Here is an 18016-nt window from a genome sequence, read left to right as displayed (position 1 = left end):
CTTTCTTGGAGCCTTGCTCAAAATCGCAAGTTCTTGGCCTATTAGTTCCCAAGAAGTTAGCACCTCAAACTGGAACTGGCCTCAGACAGGAGGGGAGGGAAGGGAGGGTCTAAGAGGGCAGCCAGGGGGATTGATGGCTTGCCTTCCACCCCATCTCTGCCATGTTTCAGCTGTGTGACCTTGGGTGAGTGTCTTCACTTCTCTGTGCAGCTTCCTCATCTGTGGCATGGTAATAACAAGGCTGTGGGAGCCCCCACTGTAGCGATGTGTGCAGAGCAATTAGTTCAGCGAATGCTAGCTGGGTTATTATTATTCACCCAAGTGCCGCGACCCATACTTGTGCTGGGTGGGAAGAAAGGGAGCGGGGGCAGGAGGAGAACGAGGGAGGGGGTCAGCATTTCAGTCCTCCCACAGCATAAGCCACAGGCAGCTTTTCTGACCTCTGGTCTGGAGAGGACTTTGGGAGATGCTGGAGGGAACCCGGTTCCCAGCTCTCAGAGACCCCACACCAGCGTGTCGGTCTCCTGGTGCCAGAGAAGGGGGTCGGCGGGGCCAGTGCGAGCTCCTGGTAGTCTGGGCCATGGGCAGCAGCCATGCCCCTAACCCCTCCTCTGTCTCTTTCCCAACGCTGGGCAGCCTTTTCTGCAGAACATCAGTAACCCAAGATGGCCCTTCCCTCGGGCCTGTGTGGGGCTGTGGCAGCCACTCGGGAGCCAGTGTCCCTCTGTCCTCATGGGCAGTCCCCTGAGGGGCAAGCCTCTCCCCGGTGCCCACACAGACACCTTTAGTCTCACAGAGGATGCCCAGAAGCTCAGGGGCAGGTGTGTGCACGCAGCATCCGCAGAGGTGCTGCATCTCGGTGCCCAGGCCATCTCTGTAGGTGTGCAACCCACATTCACCTGTGGGCACATTCCAGCGTGCCATGTGCCTGCCAATGCACCGACAGGCATGCAAATGGCATTCAGGACACCACGTGTGTGCTTGTCACTTTCACATCAGGGCCAGCCCTCACATGTGCACATGCCACATTTGTGGCTACTGCAGGGCACCACGTGCAGGCCAATTCACCCATGTGCAGCCTACTGCATTCCTACGTTAGTGCTTCATGCATGTGTGGGCATGCTGCATTCACAGGTGTGTGTGCGTGTGTGTGTGCATGCTGCACTCGTGTGCATGCTGCATTTTGCAGGTGAGTGGGTGGTATGCAGGGATGTGAGCTGTATTTACATGTGCTGGGGTGTATCTGTATTTGTACGTGTATTTACACGTGCCGTATTTACATGTGCAGGTGAGTGGGTGGTATGCAGGGATGTGAGCTGTATTTACATGTGCTGGGGTGTATCTGAGGGCACGGGCACTCTGTATGTGTGTGTATGATTTGAACATATACGACGCACTACTGTGTGGACTATAGTTGTGTGTGTGCATCTGTGCAAATCTGTGGACACGTATATGCCCAGATACAAATGGGACTGGGTGTACGAAGGTGGCTAAATAACATGGGCCATCGGCATCTTTCCTGGACTCCCCCTGCAGGCTGCCCCCCGAGCAGCAGCCCCTCCCTGCCGCTGCCCCTTCAAGGAAGTTAAGAGGCGGAGGCCCCCCGTGGCCTGTGCCCGGAGCCCCCTCCTACTGCACACGTCAAAGGAGAATTTCTCCGGATAGCGCTCGCCGCTCCTGGAAATGCCCCGCGCGTCAGCTCTGCCTCCTGCCAGCGGTCTGGAAAGCAGTGCAGGCGGGAGCTGAGCCCCTTCTGCGCCGGGTGAGGGGTGTGCAGCCTCACACCAGGACCTTCTGCTGGCCGAGCTGGCTTGCCCATTTACCCTTCTGAAGGTCGCACCAGGCCGGACCTCTGCGTGGGGGCCCAAGACCCCCAGGCCCCTTGCCTGACTGAGGCAGGCCAGCTGCAGAGACCCCTCCCCACACAACCCCGGTGAGCAGAGGACAGCCGTGCTGTGGAATGGCCACTTGGCTAGAAAGGGGCAGGTGCCCGCAGCAGCCCACCCTCGGGGAGTCCGGAGGCCCCCTGCTGGACTCCCCAGCCCTGACCCTTCAGGGGGCAGAGAGGAGCCCAGGTGCCTGAGCAGAGCAGCCAGAGGCCACCAGGCCGGCCGAGGACCAGGGCTTCCGGGCAGAAAGTGCCAACTCCACCACCGGCGTGACTGCTGCAAAATGGCCCAGCCATCCCATTCCTGTCCGGCTCCTGGCCATCCAGGGGACCCAGGCACCCGGCCCTGCCGCCACACACCCTGGCTGGCCTGACCTGGTGTGTCCCGGCACACTGAAGCCCACCCTGCCAAGGGGACCCTCCGTGGGGGCAGCTTTCCTGGGACCCTGGCCAGGGCGGGCAGGGGGCACCCTCTGGTTCTCTGCATTTCCACGGGACGCGCTCAGCGGGAAGAGAACACTGCCCCCTCCCACCGACTGGCTGGCCCTTGCGTAACGTCCATCGGGGGCATTTGCTGTCCAGAGACTGCCGGAATCTACCTGAGACCCCGGCATCGGCCTGTCCGAGGCCCCCCGCCCGTGTCCCCAGCACCCAGCCCCCCCTCCCCAGCGCACGGACCCTCACACTAGCGGCTCCCTCGGCGGCCGGCGGCTCCCAACGCAGCCTCAGCTGCCGCCAGATAAACAAGCCCCGCTCCCACCCCTCCACGCCGCCACCTCCATCAGCACTGAAAAACCCCAACGAAATGAAACAAAATAAAATGGGTGAGGGAGGCAGGGGAGAGCGGAGTGGGGCGCTTTTTATTTTTTATTTTCTCATGCTGGGGGATGCCGGTACTTACTTGGCTACGAAAATCACCACCAATCGGGCACGGGTTCCAGGCGGGCAGCCCCGGAATCGCGGTGCGGCAGCCGGCGCCGCGGCTGAGCCCAGCCAGCGTGCCGGTCCCTCTGCAGACTGTACCATCCTGCGAGCAGGTTGGGGGGGCGGGGGGCGGGGGCGCCGCGCCGGCTTCTAGGAGAGCATCTCGCCGGCGAAACGCTGTCTCGGGGGAGGCAGCGGCCGCCCCTGCCCCTGCACCGCCGCGCCCGGGGGAGGGGCCGGGACGAGGGAGGGGCGCGGGGAGGGCCGTTCTGCTGCGGGGCCCGGGCGCGGGGAGGGAGGGGCGGCGGGTGCGTGGACCGAACCACCACGGTGTTGTTTGCGGTTTTAATCCCTCCCGTGGGATCAGGAGGAACTGAAGCTGGCAGAGTCCCAGGAATATGCCTGCTCCCCCGAAGTAGGAGGGAATGTCAAGGGCACGGTGAGGGTAGACTTGGGCCCGCCAGAAGGGAGGGGGTCCCGCGAATGGTGGGGGCTGGGGTGACAGCGGAGAGGGGAGGGTTCTGCTCAAATGGTCCTAAGTGGTCCCCTACTTTCCGGGGGACTTGTTCCGCTGGGAAGGGGCTCTAGTGCCCCCTTCTATTGTTCAGGACACCCCCAGACCTGGGGGGCAAAGTTCACGTGGGGGGAGCAACGGACTCAACACACACTAAACACATCTGTGGCTGCAGGGCCAGCAGAGCAGAGCCGGCAGTGAGCCTCTTGCCGCCATCTAAACACTCCCCCTGCAGCCCCACCTCCCGGCCGGGGTGCGCCCTGTCTGCCTGGGGGCCTCAGGTCTGGCAGAAGACCCCCTCCAGGGGTCATTTCTCTGCTCGCAGGGGCCCACTGGCAGGGGTGTCTGCATATATCTTGTGCACCCACATAATCTGCAGGGACATCTGTGGTGAGTTGGGGACTATCGATGCACAGGGGACCCCAGAGACCCCCAAGGAGGGGTCTGCAGGAATAGAATCCCCCAGCCAGGTGCCCACTTCTTCCTGCCTCACCTGCGGCAAACTTGCTGTCCCTTTAAATCCACACTGGTGGGAGGACAGCCCTGGGAGCAAGGTTAGGAGGTCCCAGTGGGCAGAGGGGCTTCGGAAGCCTCCCTTCCACTGCCCCGCCCCCTCCAGAGGGGAACCCTGCTTGGGAGCAGGGCACTGACGTGGAAGGACCTTCAGGACCAGCATCTCAGTGTGGAGGGGGCATGTGTGGGTTGAGGGGCAGGGCTGGGGGTTGCCCCAGGAAGCAGCTCTCTTTCCCCCGCCCCCACCCCCTGCCCACTTCTGAGCTGCCCGGCTGAGTGTCCCAAGCTGCCGCTCCATCCCTGGGCTGGCACAGAATATCAATTTGTCTCGTTAAGCTGAAAGTCTGCACTGCACCAAAATCAGAACCCGGCCGGGCAGAGGGGCGGCGGGAAGCCGGGAGCTGGGAGCACGGGCGGCTGGGCCCCTGCCAGCAGGGCCACGCTGACACCCCCTTGCTCTTCATCCCCCCCCAGCCCTCCCAGAGGGTTCCATTCTGCCCCTGGGCCAAGGAGAGTGGCCCCAGTGCAGGGAGGATGCTGAGAAGCTAAGGATGCTGAGCGCCCGGTGGGCCTAGGCTCCATTGGGGCAGGCCGGGAAGGTGCCCAGTGGGGTTCCCACAGAGCAGCCCCGGGGCCCCTCCCAGAGAGGCTCTTGTCCCCCACCAACTGCCCGGGACAAGGAGCTTCCACACTGGCCCCTTCTTGAGGGTGCAGATCTGGGGACTCCGGGGCCACCTCCAGGCAGACTTCTAAGTCAGCCCTCACCTCAGGGCTGGGCCAGGCCAGGAGTCCCTGCTCCTCCAGGGGCTAGAGGCAGCCTCTGCCCCCCACGGGGCCAAGTAAAAGTGTCCTGAGAAGGCTGGGGTGAGGGTGGGCTGGAGAGGGCAGAGGCCGAAAGGCCCAATGCCACTCACGTCTGGTCCAAGCAAAGGTGTCAGTGTCAGGAATCCTGCCATCATTACCGCGACATCGATGGGGGCAGACCACTTTCTCTGGTTACAAAACAAACGGCCACACAAGGGGCCGGTTATGAGCCTCCATTTCAACAATAATAATCCCTTCCGTGTCCAGCACCCTTTACGGTTGGTAGAGGCCACCTGCAAACCAGTGAGTCTCTTGACCCTCACAGCTACCGCAGACAGCACCCTAGTTACAGACAAGGAAGCTCGTGGGGTTCAGATGCACCAGGTGCCAGGACAAGGGCCTCACCCGGGAGGGGGGACGCCAGACCTGTGACCGAGGCCTGGGCACTCCCAGCCTAGGGTGCCCTGCATGTGAAGGCCAGCATGGCGTGGGCCGTCTGGGAGCCCTCCCTACTTGTCCTCTTGAAGTCCTGAGTCCCACCTGCTCACCGCCCTGTCTGAGGCGGGCTGAGCCTTCACCCACAGCCAGCGAACTCTCGGGAGCTCATGGGTTTTGGTTCCCCGAATCTCAGACTAGAACTGGCGCCTGGCTACGCTCCCATCTCCTTGGCCTTCCAGGCCTTATGTCCTTCAGCCCCTGCGTCTACACCCCAGTTACAGGATACCCTCTAACCTCGGAGGTGGCCCAAATGTTGACTAGCATAGTTGTAAAGTTTTTCCTTACTCAAGGCCCATGAACTTCTATTCATCCTTTAAAGTCCATCTCAAATGCCCCTTCCTCTGACAGTCCTTCCTGATTCCACCAACAGAATTCATTCATGCCTCTGTCCTGCCTCTGAGCACAGAACACTGTGATGGTCTACACCTCTGTCCTCCTCACTGGGCTGTGACCACATCGGTGAGGTCTCTGGCGTCCCAGCTCCCAGCATGTGGTAGGCGTCATCGTAAAGCCTTGAATGAATCTGCTGCTGTGTGATTTCGAGTCATCAAATGCCAGAACAAGAAGGACCCTCAAGGACTCCTGTCTGACTCTCCCATTTTATAGTTGAGCAAACTGAGGCCTCAAGAAAAGGATGGCTTGCCCAAGGTCATCCTGGGGGGTAGAATTTGGCCACAGACGTCTGTCCCCTGTCCTGCCCCCTGTGCCTCCCCTTCTTGCAGCAGATGCACCTGGGCATCTGGCCTGTCTTTCCAGGATGTGTCGGGGGGCAGGGGATACTGGATAGGCAGTGGTGTTGTGAAATCAGACAAACAATGGTGCTAGTGTCGCAACTCCAGGAAGGTTGGAAGCAGCAGGTCAGGGTCACCCACAGGGAAGAGGGGGAAAGGGGCAGGAGGCCGGCCGGGAGGATTACTGAGAGCTGCTGCCTCCAGCGTGGTTTGGCTTATGGTGGACATGGACTGAGGGGCGGGGCAGAAGGTGTGAGAAATGGGTAGGGGGAGAGCCAGCTCAGTCTGCTTTTCAAACGGGGTTTAGTTGGCCAAACCACGTTTCTCCCTTGGGGACAGGCCCTGTCCCGTGGGGGCGTGGAGAGGGCCACTCTGCCTAGGGATGGGGTGGGAGCTCGGTCCAGTCTGACGGAGGCAATTTGCATAAGGGAGACAGATGAGGTGGGTCCAGACAGGTCTGAGGAGACAGAACTGAGTGCACCCAGAGGCCAGACATGGGCCCTGCCGCTTCCCCTCTTGAGGGAACACGAATGAGGGCTATACCCGCCCTCGCCTTGCCCAGCTCACGGCAGGGGTCCTGGGGCAGCTATTGCCACAAGGAGCTGCTGGCTGGGCCCCTCAGGGGACGAGGAACCATCTCCCAAGGCCCCCCACATCCTCGTCTTGTCTGCCCTCCAGAGATCACCCTCAGAGAGACTGGGCTGCTTCCCATGTTACAGAAGAGGAAATTGAGGCCCGGAGACCTGAAGCGCCTTCCTTGGGAGTTCCAGAGCGAGCGAGAGCAAGAGCCAAGAATGGGACGCAGGCCCGCGCCTCAAGCTCTGGGCCCTTCGCTCTGTCCCTGCCTGGAGCTACCCAGGTTCCAGGCGCAGGACTCAGGCTTTCTCATTCCATGACTTCGAGGGGCCATGGCGTTTGCGTGCGGGGGACCCTGTGGCCGGCTCGTCTCAGGTCTCCCCTCCAGTCACGCTGGGGCCCTACCCCCACTCCCACCAAGGTCCACAATTCCCTCAGCCGACCGATCTCAGGCTGAGGTTTTGTGGCCAGAGAGACAGACATGGGTTCAAATCTCCACTCCTTCATTTACCGGCTGTGTGACCTTGGGAAAACGCCTCGACCTCCCTGAGTCCCAGGTCTCTCATCTGCAAAATGGAGACGACAATACCTACTTGGCCGGGCTCCAGCTAACAGAGAATGGCAGCTGTCACTAGTAGACAAAACACAGAGGGTCAGAATCGCCAGAAGGCCCCTGGGAAACGCGGTGGGGAGGGGGTTTCTTCCAGCCCTCAGTCTACTGGGGTGTGACGGTTCTCAGATAGGGGGGCTGGGCGGGGCTGGCCTCCGGGACCCTGACAGGCCCAAGCAGCCCTGCTGAGACTCGAACCCAGGTCTCAGTTCCCGGCTCCTCCCACTGGTTCTTGCTCCCCCTGCGAGGAGGGTGCAGGCCTGGCTTCTGGCTAAATCCAGCCGCTATCACATCAGCATCCTATCGTGTATCTCATGTGATGTGAGCTTCGCAAAGTCCCGGGACGTAGGTCTTGTTTTTATCCCCGTCTCACAGAGAAGGAAACCGAGGTACAGACAGGGGAAACTGTGCTGCCCAAGGTCATAGAGTGAGTAGGGGAGCCAGGAGGCTCCACCCCGAGCCCAGGGACCCTGTGGGAGGTGGGTGTGAACCTGGGTCCAGGGAGCCACCAGGCTGTGAATTCCCTACAGTTGTGGTATGTCCTCTCAGCCACGCAGGGAGAAAACCTCAGCCGGACGCCCACCCCAGCCGTCCAGAGGGTCGGGCTGACCTTCCGCCTCTCCTCCAGGCCAGAGGCCAGGAACAGGGGTCAGTTAGGGAGCTGGCGCTTGCCCTCCCAGAAGAACAGAGCCTGGGGACCAAGAGCTCCTCTGGAAGGACTCCTAGGAGAGCCTGCCTTTCCCAGGCCTGGGAAACATGGCCTCAACCACGCCACTCTCGGGTTCGAACCGCATGTTAATGCATGCACACACATACACGCACTCACATGCTCACACACACACACAAGTGCATGCCTCAGTGTCTTTGCATGCACCATACATTCTGCCGGGGATGACTTCCCTCCCCACTTCTTTGCCTGGAGAACTCCTACTCATCCTTCAACGCTCAGCTTCAGCAACCCCTCTATGAAGCCTTCCTTGATTTCACCTTCATCATCCCCATCCCCCAAGAAGAGTTGGTTGTAATTAACCTTTGCATATGCGTCTGTCTCATCCATCAGGATAGGGGAGTCCATGCAGAGAGAGATAGGGTCCCATTTGCCTGTTAGATCCCCAGCACTGGGCACACAGCCTCAATCAATATTGATTGAACCGATAAGTGCAGGTTTATTGAATGAAAAAGCAATTCCCCTGGTGGTTTTGAACTGGTATTTGCATCTCTCTGTGGCTCTGGAAATATTCTCTAGACTCTCTGGGAGGTCCTGGTGTAGGAGTTGCTATTTCCTGAGCCTGTCAGTGCCTGGGGCTCCCTCTGCATGCCCAGCTTGGGAAGGAGAGGTGAGGACCCCAGCTTCAGTCAGACATCCCTGTCCAGAGATGTCGCAGCTGGGACTGGGATGCCTGAGCTCAGGGCGGGACTCAAGGTGAGCTGAGCACCAAGGGAGGAGCCCCCATCCCCAAACGTTCCCTCCAGCTACCTAGGTCTGACATTTCACCATTAGTGATTCATTTCTTTGGATTATTCAGTCAGCAAATATTTATTCAGCTCTCACTGAATGAGGCACTGTGCTGGGGTCCCTAGTTAACACGTATGTGTGTGTTTTCACTCCTGCTGGAAGGCTGACTCTCTGGAGGAAGAAGGGAGGTAAACTGAGGCAGTGGGGATGATGAATCCAGGAACGCTAGAAGAGGGAAGGGAGTCTGTCATTTGCCGAGCGCCTTCTACATGCCAGGGACCTAACACATGAGCTGTCATTTACTCCTCTCTACTACTCCTGGTGAATTTGGTGTTACCAGTCCTCAACTTAGAGGTGAAGAACAAGCCCAGAGAGGGTGAGTGGCTTGCTCAGGGGCACACAGCTGTGTGGCACAGAACCAAGCATTCACACCTAGCACTGTCTGCCCTGCAGCCTGCCATCTCTCTAGATGTCCCCCTTCTGAGGAGGCCGAGGGGACCCAGCAGGGAAAGAGGGTCCCCAGAGAGGACAGGAGCAGAGGGGTGACCACTGAGAATGCCGCAAGGGGAGAGGCCCGCCCGCTGACTGGCAGGAAGGCCGGACACGCTGGGGCTGTAACAGGGAGAGGTCAGAGACCAGAGTGTGGCCGCGCTGGGAGTCTGCATGTGGCCGGGCTGGGCCGGAGGCCGCCGGGCCGTGTCAGCTGTCTCGGCCAAGCGCCTCCCTGTGTGCCAATGCACACGTCTGTGTCTGGCACAGACCCTGCTGTGTGCAGAGCCTCACTCCCACTTTACTGATGAGGAAACTGAGGTCTGCGGGTGGAGGTGATGAGCCAGGATCGCACAGCTGCAGTCAGAATGAGAACTCAGATCTTTCCTGGAGGGCTCCCAGAGGCGCGTGGGGCTGTGGGCTCATCCCTTACAGGGTTCCAAGCAGCCGGGGCTCCCAGAGGAACAGAAGCCCTTGGCCGGTGGCTCAAGCCCGTCCCCCGGGACGCAAAGGGGCTCATCTGCCTCAGTCTCCACTGCACCCAAGGGTGGCAAGGGAGTGGGGGTGGGTGCAAAGGGCTCAGGAGCTGGAGCCCCATGGACCAGCTCAAACCCCTCCCCTGACGGCGGCGTGACTCTGGGCAAGGCCCTCAGTCCCTCTGGCCTCAGGCTCCTCACCTGTGTGACAGGTGTGTTGCCACCTGCTGCTTGCTCCTCTGTCTGCTCGTGTCCCACAGATGTCCGTGGACACCGACTACATGTCGGGCTCTGAGCTGGGTGCTGGGGAAACAGCTGTGGGCAGCGAAGCCCAGGGACCTGCCCTCTCGAGGGCTTAGAGACAGACGTGAAATGACCCACAGACCACGCAGATGTACAACAGGGGGTGAGCTCCAGTGCAGGGGCCACGAGCACCGGCAGCCGGAGGGCCGACCGTCTCTGGTGGGAGTGGAAGCGGGAGGGGCAGAAGCTTCCCTGGGTGGGTGGAGACTTGGGGGGGTCCTGAAGGCTGAGCAGGAGGCACTGGGTAAAAGAAGGGGAAAGGAATGGCATGTGAAAAGGCCCTGGGGCCAGAAAGAGCTTAGCAGCTCTCAAGGAATTGAAAGGCGCCTGGATGACTAGACTAGACGGGAAGAGAGTGGGCAAGGGGAAGAGGGGGCGGGGGCCTTGTGGACCGAGTTACAGATCTCTGTCCTTATCCGGGGAATAGGAGGAACCTTAGAAGGGTGTCAAGAATTAAATGGGATGAGGAACATAAAGCCCTGGGCGACAGCCTACCCCGTGATGGACTTCCACAATGGCCTTAGGCAGCCCCACCACAGTACCCTTGCACTTTCCACAGGTAACACATTCATTCAACAAACTATGACTGGGGCAGACTGAGCTGGGGACATGTTGGCAAGCAGGAAAGTGGTCCTACTTGCACAGAGCCTCGGCCGGGAGGATAAGAGCATCCAGGAGACATTTCTGGAGTCCCATATATGCTGGGAGCTGAGGGGAGCCACCTGCCAGAAGGGTAAACTGAGGCTAGGAGAAGTGAAGAGGCCCCTATACCCCAGGGTCATGGGTGATTGTGATGAGAGCTGTAGGCTCAGGGCTCTCAGTCCAGTGCTCCCTTCAGGGCCCTAGGCTGCCCCTAACGGTCGCCCCGCCTGAGAGCTGCTGGGCAGAAGTGATGACATGACTCAAATTACAAATGGTGGTACTGAGAGGTGCGTTGATGGAACAACGACCACATGCCAGGTGCTGTTTGCGCCCAGAACTTCACATGTTTGGTTCATTTAATTCCTTTCCTTTAAGGTAGTTTGATTATCATCCTCATTTTACAGACGATAAAACTGAGGCACAGAGAGGTCATGTAACTTGCCCAAGGAACTCAGACATCTTCTTCACTAGCCTGGTCTGGCGAATGCAAGCCTTGATGGCCTCCGAGTTCGTCCCCACAGGGGCGTCCCACTTTCTCCCCACAGGGAGTTCCCTTTGGGATCTGCCTGCGGAGCTGGGTTATGTGGACTCATGGCTCACGGGGCTGGGAGGCACGGCCGTGCCCCTCCATCAGCCCTACCCTTCCATTTTACAGACGGGGAGCCTGAGGCCCAGAGAGGGGCAGCCACCTGCCTTGGACACACCGCAGCAAGCCAGGGCTGGGAGGCAAATGCTGGTTCCAGGGCAGCCCTTTAACCCTACAAGAAACCCGCCTGTCACCTTGTGGGGCCACCTCGCTCAGAACCCATCTTCATCAGATGTGGCTCCGAACAGCCTCTGTCCAGGCGCCACAGCCGCCGTCCGGGGAGACCCCACAGCAGTGGGGACTCCAGGCCTGGGGGGCCTCTCTACCGCCCTCAGTTGGGGGGCTGCCCCCGAGGCTGCGCTGACTCTCTCCCCACAAGGTCACCGACAGGCCGCCCCAGGGTGTGGGCTGAGCACTGGACCAGGAGGCGGCCGAGGTGGGACTGAGTGCCGTGGGCCAGGGGGGCGCCCTGCCATCTGGAGTCCGGCCTCCTCTCCTGCAGCCGCCCTGCCCTGCCCGCCGCACGAGCAACCTCTACAAGGAGACACAAGGAGGAAACGGAGGGGCTTGACAAGCTGTAGGTGGCCTCTCAGACACAAGGGGCAGTTTCTTTCCGGGGCACACAGCAGAGCAGAGCAGAGTGGGGCCCCGGGGTCAAAGAACCCCAGCTCTGCTGCTTACGCTTGGGTGGCCCTGAGCTGATCAGTTTTCCCACCTGTGAAGTGGGAATAACACCTGCGATTCCGAGAGGTTTGGGAGGCACGAATGAGCGGCCAGCACTTTCAAGTTGTAGGAAATCTGGTCTTTGGTTTCAGACACAATGAGACGGCATCTGAAGATATCATTGGCTCAAAGTGGTGCTCCTGCTCTGTAGGGGCTGTCCCCAACCTCTCACGACCTCCCCCGGCATGGGCACCATCTCCTCTTGGGCTCTCAGCTGCCAGCTGCACAGAGGGACCCACCCATGAATCACCTGAAAACCCCACCCCACCTCAGGTCCCAGAACCACCCTGGCTGGGGGCCAGGTGCTGTATGGCTGGGGCGTGGGCTCTGAACTCACCCACATCTGGGTTCAAATCCAGGCTCCATCACTCACTGGCTGTGTGACCTTGGGCAAGTCACTTCCCCTCTCTGAGCCTCCATTTCTTCGTCAGTGAGATAGAGCTAATGTCTACCTCAGAGGATTATACTGGGAATTAACTGAGATACAGCGCGTAAAATATTCTGTCTGTCCTGTGTTACGTGCACAATTAACAGTAGCTTAAAATGACCCACAAGCCCCTCCTGTCTTGCCTGAAGCGAGCAGGACACAAATATCCTCTCCTGGCTGGCTTGTGTGGTGGCAGTCTTGCCCAGTGACGTCCCAGGGCGGCTTGTACTGGCTCGTGAGAGCTAACTGTGTCCTGGCGATCTCAGCCTGCCCGGGTGGGAGCACGCACAGCCCGGAAACCGGTAAACCCTCCAAGGCAGGGCAGCCCCTCCCGCAGAGCCGTCAGTAAACGCTCACCCGCACACCACGGAGCCCGGGGCAGGATGTCACCCTGCGGCCTGGATGCACCGCCTCACGTGTCTCGGGACCCCACCCCGGCTTTCCCTCCACCTGCCCCGCTGCCCTCGCCCATCCCAGCACCGTAACCAGCTCTCGGGGTTCCTCTCTCCCCCTCCCGCCACCCCAACCAGGGGGCCAGCTGAGGATCACCGCCCTGTCCAATGGGATTTCAGTGTCAGATGAGGTGACCCAGGTGTGGCGCTGCCCTAGAAAGCGTTGGGCACTTATCCTCTCTCTCTCTCTCTCTGCCCCAGTGCCTCTCCCGTGGCCGCGCCCTTGCCAGTCCCCCTCCCGGCAGCCCCCAGCACCCCAGCCACCACCTTCTCGCTCAAACTCGCATCCGGAAGGTTCCACAGCACCAATGCCCCCACCTCTGATCTTCCCACGTCCACCTCTTCTCTGGCCCTGTTAGGCCTGCAGGCAGCCAGCGGACTGTCGCACTTGGAGACAGGTGGCCCCAAGGGGGTCCTGGTCCTTCCTCCCTGTGTGGCACCGGACAAGCTACTTGGCCTCTCGGAGACTCCACAACAAGGACGGTGACATATATCGGGCTCTCGTCAAGGGTCAGCACCAGGCCATTGGCTTTACTGGCCCATCTCAGTCCTTATTTCCTCATCTGCAGGATGGGGACAACACAAGTGCCCCCCAGGGAACGGCGCGGCGATCCCAGCAATAGCATCGGTGAGTTGGCTCGCGGACTGCAGAGCGCCGTGCGAACGCTGTGGTTCTACTCGAAAGGGCAAGCCTTGTTTAGATCTATGATTTTTAGATGTGCTTTTAAAAACAAAGCCACAGCCCCGGGCACGTTATTTATAGCCGGCTCCCATACAGGTTTCTATCGTTCCTCGTCGGCTGGGCTACGGTAACAACAAAGGTCACGGCTGCTCTTGCCTCTCGGAGCGACCTGCAAAGAGGGCGGCTTTCCAGTCACGCCTCGCCAGATGGGCGCCCGCCCGCCCCGCGGCGCTGGGATTCTGGGACTCCTCTCCAGGTCTCGCTGGCCTTGCGGAGGAGGGGAGGGGAGGAGCTTGGGGGGCCCACAGGGTCTCCTGGGCAGGTGAGTCCTCTTCCCCAGCCCGGGGAGGGAGGTGGTGGTGGGACAACCACAGATTGAAGGGTGGGATTCTGGCCGTGGCTCCGTGAGTATGGGCCTCAGTTTCCCCATATTCAAAAGGAGAGGAGCAGAGTAAGTAGGCATGGAGAACTTCCTGCCCGTCCTAAATGCAAAGATGCTCTTTTCTCATTTCCATGTCCTCCACTGTGCACCACTGCGGACGAACGCCCGTGGTCCCTGATAATGACAATCACGCTGACGATGCGAATAATCAGAGCCAACGTCTGTGTGCTGATGCCACGCCCGGTGCTGGGCTAAGGAGGCCTTAGGTGGAGTGAACCCACTGACTCCACACACCACCCTTGGGGAAGGAAACGCCGTGCCCATCTGACAGGCGAGGAAGGGATGGAGCCCGAGGGTGAGGCTGCACCCAGGCCGTCTTGTACTGGCGGTGATGGCGGCCTCCAGCAGTGTCTGCCTCCCAGACGCGTGCTGGGCACCAGGGACCAAGCCGGGCACAGCAGGTGGGAGGGCAGACACACCCAGGGCTTGCTTTTCCAATCTCGGAGGGAGCGATGGTCGCAGTGTGGAGAGGCTCACATAGTGCGGGGAGTGGCGGTGGGTGGATGAGGGCCTGGGGCAGCCCGGAGGAGGATGCCTCCATCGGGCCTGTGGAGGCTCCAGTGGGGAGCTCACTGCACCCGTTCCCTGCGCGTCGAAGCGGGGAGGGGAAGGCGACCCAGGTGTGGGCACAGCCAGAGTGGAGGCAGGAGGTGCCAAGTGCCCGGGATATTTGGGGAATGGCTGGCTGCAGGGGGGCTGGTGGGAGTCGCGGAAGGCGACCGGAGCCCCGCGGCAAGGAGGCCAGTATTTCGCCTGTGGGCCGGGAGCCCCAGACCTCACGCACGCTGTTTGCCAGTCCCACGCGTGCTGCATATCCTTCACATTCTTCCTTAAATCAGCTCCCTTTTAAAACACTTGCACACCTACTTGGTATTATCTTGAGCACCCAGAGCCATGAGATCATGGATTTGCTTTGCCAGTAGTATTTTTCTCCTAACACATTAAAATAAGTGCACAGGAATGAAAATAGAAAGGATGCGCTTGTTCCCACCCCAGAACGGACCCAGGTCTGCCCTGCGGGAACCGCCGATGTGGCCTCGGCCAAGGGTGGGTTTTGGGGAGCTGCTCTGATCTGGGTTACAGAAGGATTTCTCCGTGATTACAAGAGGCAGGGGAGGCATTCCTGGGGCCTGCTGCCGCCCCCAGGACAAGGGCTGGGGCACCAGAGTGACCCAGCTGAGCACCGTCCGTCACCCTCCTCCTCGGCACAGCTCTCCGGCTTCAACTGAGCCCGGGGAGCTCACTCCTGGATACCTTCCTTTCCCAGCCCAGAGCCGCTGCGGCCGTTCTGACCTCAATGACTAGCACACATTCCTGGCCTAGTTAGCAAGCCCCTCGTCTCTCATATTTATAGCCACCTCCCGACTCCACCGCACCTCCGAGGGAGGCCTGGCCCTGCCTTCGCCGCCCCGCGCTGCCCCGGCCCCACTTGTCCCCACAGGCGCTGTCGGTCCTCCTCTGAGAGAGGGGGGTGGAGCAGGGGACTTCACCCCGGTGACCACGGCCATTGGCTTCTCCTCCTGAACCCCGTCCATAAAATGGGAGCCAGCGTGCGGCCATGCTGGGCTGCGGAGAGTCCGTGAGATCCTGGTTCTGAAACACGAGTCATGACTAGTGCTTGGGGAGCCCCAGCTGTGCGCCAGGCCCTGATCTAAGCACTTGGCACACAAACTCATTTAATCCTTACAACAATTTTATGAAGGATGTACTATTGTTATCAGGCCATTTTGCAGAGGAAGAAAGTGAGGCACAGAAAAATTAGGTAACTTGCCCAAGGTCACACAGCCAGCTGGGATTCAAACCAGACTCCAGAATCTACATACCAAGCACTGAGCTGAACTTGGCGCAGAGTGTGTCCTCAGCCACTCAGTGGATCCACCCCCATTTGGTCCCTGCCTTTGGGGTCTCCGTAGTCAGCTGAGCATGTCATCTGTTGTCTGCAATCAAGTGGCTGGGGTGGGAGCGAATACTGAAGGCCATGCGCTGGTCTCGGGCATCAGCCCCTTCGAGGAAGTCAGAGAGGACTCGGCTAATGAGGGAACAGAGCAGGGAGGGGCCGAGAGTCACAGTGGGACTTGCATCAAGGCGCCCCTCTTTACCGAGGGGAATGCTGAGGCCCAGAGAGAGGAAGAGCAGGCCGTGGCGGGGAGCCCTTGGCTCCCCCCGCCCCCCACCCATCTCTGACTTCTCTGGCCCTCGCATCTCAAAGGGGAAGACATGGAATAGACATATTCATGTAAAGCCTTTAGGGACGCAGCCACCCTGTCCCGTGAATGTGCACGGCTACATTCGGGGACTCCTAGAGGGACAAGAGAACCGACACCATTTGCCGTGTACTCTGCACAAAGCACTGGGCCAGGCTTTTTGCAGTCACTTATTCATTCAACAAACTCGGTCCGGCACTTGCTCCACGCTGGCTGCTTTATATGTTCTCTCATTTAATTCTCAGCAACTCTGCGAGGAAGGCACTATCATCACCAGATGAGGAAACTGAGGCCCAAAGAGGCAGAGACCCCTGCTGAGGGGACTCACCCAGGAGGGGCAGGCCTGCGACTGAAGGCCGGAGTTTTGCTCACGTCACACGACTGCTGGTGGAGGATGTGGGGGCGTCGGCACGGTGGGGTCTTGAAGGAGCACCCGCCCCCTGCTTTGTCTCCTCACCCTCCTTTCTCGAGCTGCACAGGCCTGGCTGTACCCCAGTCTTTCTGGCCCCCAATCTGATCCCACACGGTCCCCCTGTCCCGTCTGGCTGCTCTTCCTAAAATCAGCCCTAAGATGGAAAACCCTGTCCTCAAGCACGAACGAGGCTCCGAGCTGTGGCTCCAGGATGCTGCAGCGGAAAACAGGTGTCGGGCTGCTCGTCCTCAGCCAGAAAATGGATGGCCGACCCCGATTTAATTAGCTTTTCCTTGCAATGACTTAGGGAAGCCTGTAATTAGCTCAGGGGCCCCGAGGGAGCGGCGGGTGTGGGAGCCACACGGGAGCCGGCGGTGAGGGGTGGGTGGGTGCGTGGGGCTGGATTAAGCGCAGACTCCCGCTCTTGCCAGGTATGGAGGCTGGGTGAACCTCTTGCTGCCCACGGAGGGGGGTTGGAGAGAAATCCTATATGAGCGCAGAGAAAAAGATGGGGGCTGGAGGGGCTGAGAGCGGGCTTGGAGATCGTGCCTTTACCTTCTGATTTGTAGTGGGCCAAACTAAGCGACTTCCGCAGGCAGCGCATGACTACAACTCATAGGGTGGCCTTGAGGCTGCATTGCTGCAGAGAAACTCTCCAAGGGCCTTGCAGATGGCTGTGGGGACCCTCCGACAGTGCTGGCCCTTAAAGCAGGGTCTCCCCAGCTAAGAATGGGGCAAAACCTGTCCCCAGTCCTGAAGAGCAGGCTCTCAGAACAGTGTCTGCGCTGCACGTAGGGCAAGTGGATGTGAGCCAGACACAGCTGTGGCCTGAGACCCTCGCCAGCTACAGACCTCAAGGGCATAACCCCCACCACGGGCAGGCGGCCCCTCGATGGGCCCCAGAACTCACAGGCCTCACCTGTGCAGGTTTCCTGCCCCTACACGTCCTCACGGGGACGCAGAGCCAGCCCCACTTTCAGGAACTTAGCCCGAAAACCAGGAGGCACCAGAGAAAGACCCATAAATAGTCAGTTGAGCGATGGTGCTGTTTATTCATCCTCGAGAAGAAGACGTGGGACTCAGGACCAGAAACCCTTCACTGATGAACCTCCAACCTGAGAACTTTCACAGACACGAAGAAAGCCCCAGCCAGGGGGCGGTGTCAGCGACTACAGACGGGTGTTCTAGCCCCGAGGGCAGTTAGTTCCTTGAAACCTGGTGATTTCCCCATTGATGCTCATTTTTGAGGTGTCCTCTGGACGTTGTTAAGCCCGCCATGTCCAGTCAGCATGGAGCAGGGTGGGAACTGTATAAAGAGACTGTGGGACAGGGCTGACACGTCACTCTTCACAGCCCAGGGGCTTGTGTTGTCTCAGCTGAGCTACAAGGACAGAGTGCGAACACCGCAGGGAGTCTAGTCTGTGTGCCGTGGAGAAGCCGGAGGTGGCCGTGGGCCACACTTGTCGGAACTACAGCCTTTGCTGCTGCCACTGTCAGAACGCCTGCGACACGGCAGGGACCACGGCAGGGACCACGGCAGGTGCTTTCACATACAGCATCTCTGCTTCCGACAATAACTCTGCTGCGGAGGCAGACTTAGCCCCCGGACGTAAGAGGACACTGAGGGTCAGAGAGGGGAGGTGACTTGCCCGAGCCCACCCAGC

At 59.9% G+C, this 18016-nt stretch overlaps 1 protein-coding gene across 15 annotated transcripts in view; it reads right to left on the bottom strand.

The window, feature by feature from the left end:
- ATP2B2 (ATPase plasma membrane Ca2+ transporting 2) overlaps positions 1-18016 on the bottom strand; it is a 351827-nt gene that overhangs the window by 163259 nt on the left and 170552 nt on the right. For 3 of the 15 annotated variants that reach the window (XM_070576505.1, XM_070576519.1, XM_070576515.1), the window contains exon 1: positions 2790-3047. The exons of the other annotated variants lie outside the window; for them this stretch is intronic. The gene's annotated coding sequence lies outside the window, so the exon portion shown is untranslated. Of the gene's footprint in view, positions 1-2789; positions 3048-18016 lie in introns of those variants that run through there. 15 annotated transcript variants of the gene reach the window in all.

This window comes from Equus przewalskii, chromosome 15 (assembly GCF_037783145.1).
Source record: "Equus przewalskii isolate Varuska chromosome 15, EquPr2, whole genome shotgun sequence".
NCBI classification, from domain to species: domain Eukaryota; kingdom Metazoa; phylum Chordata; class Mammalia; order Perissodactyla; family Equidae; genus Equus; species Equus przewalskii.
The sequence above is the reverse complement of the archived record's forward strand: the minus strand, read 5'-3'. Positions and strand labels throughout refer to the sequence as shown.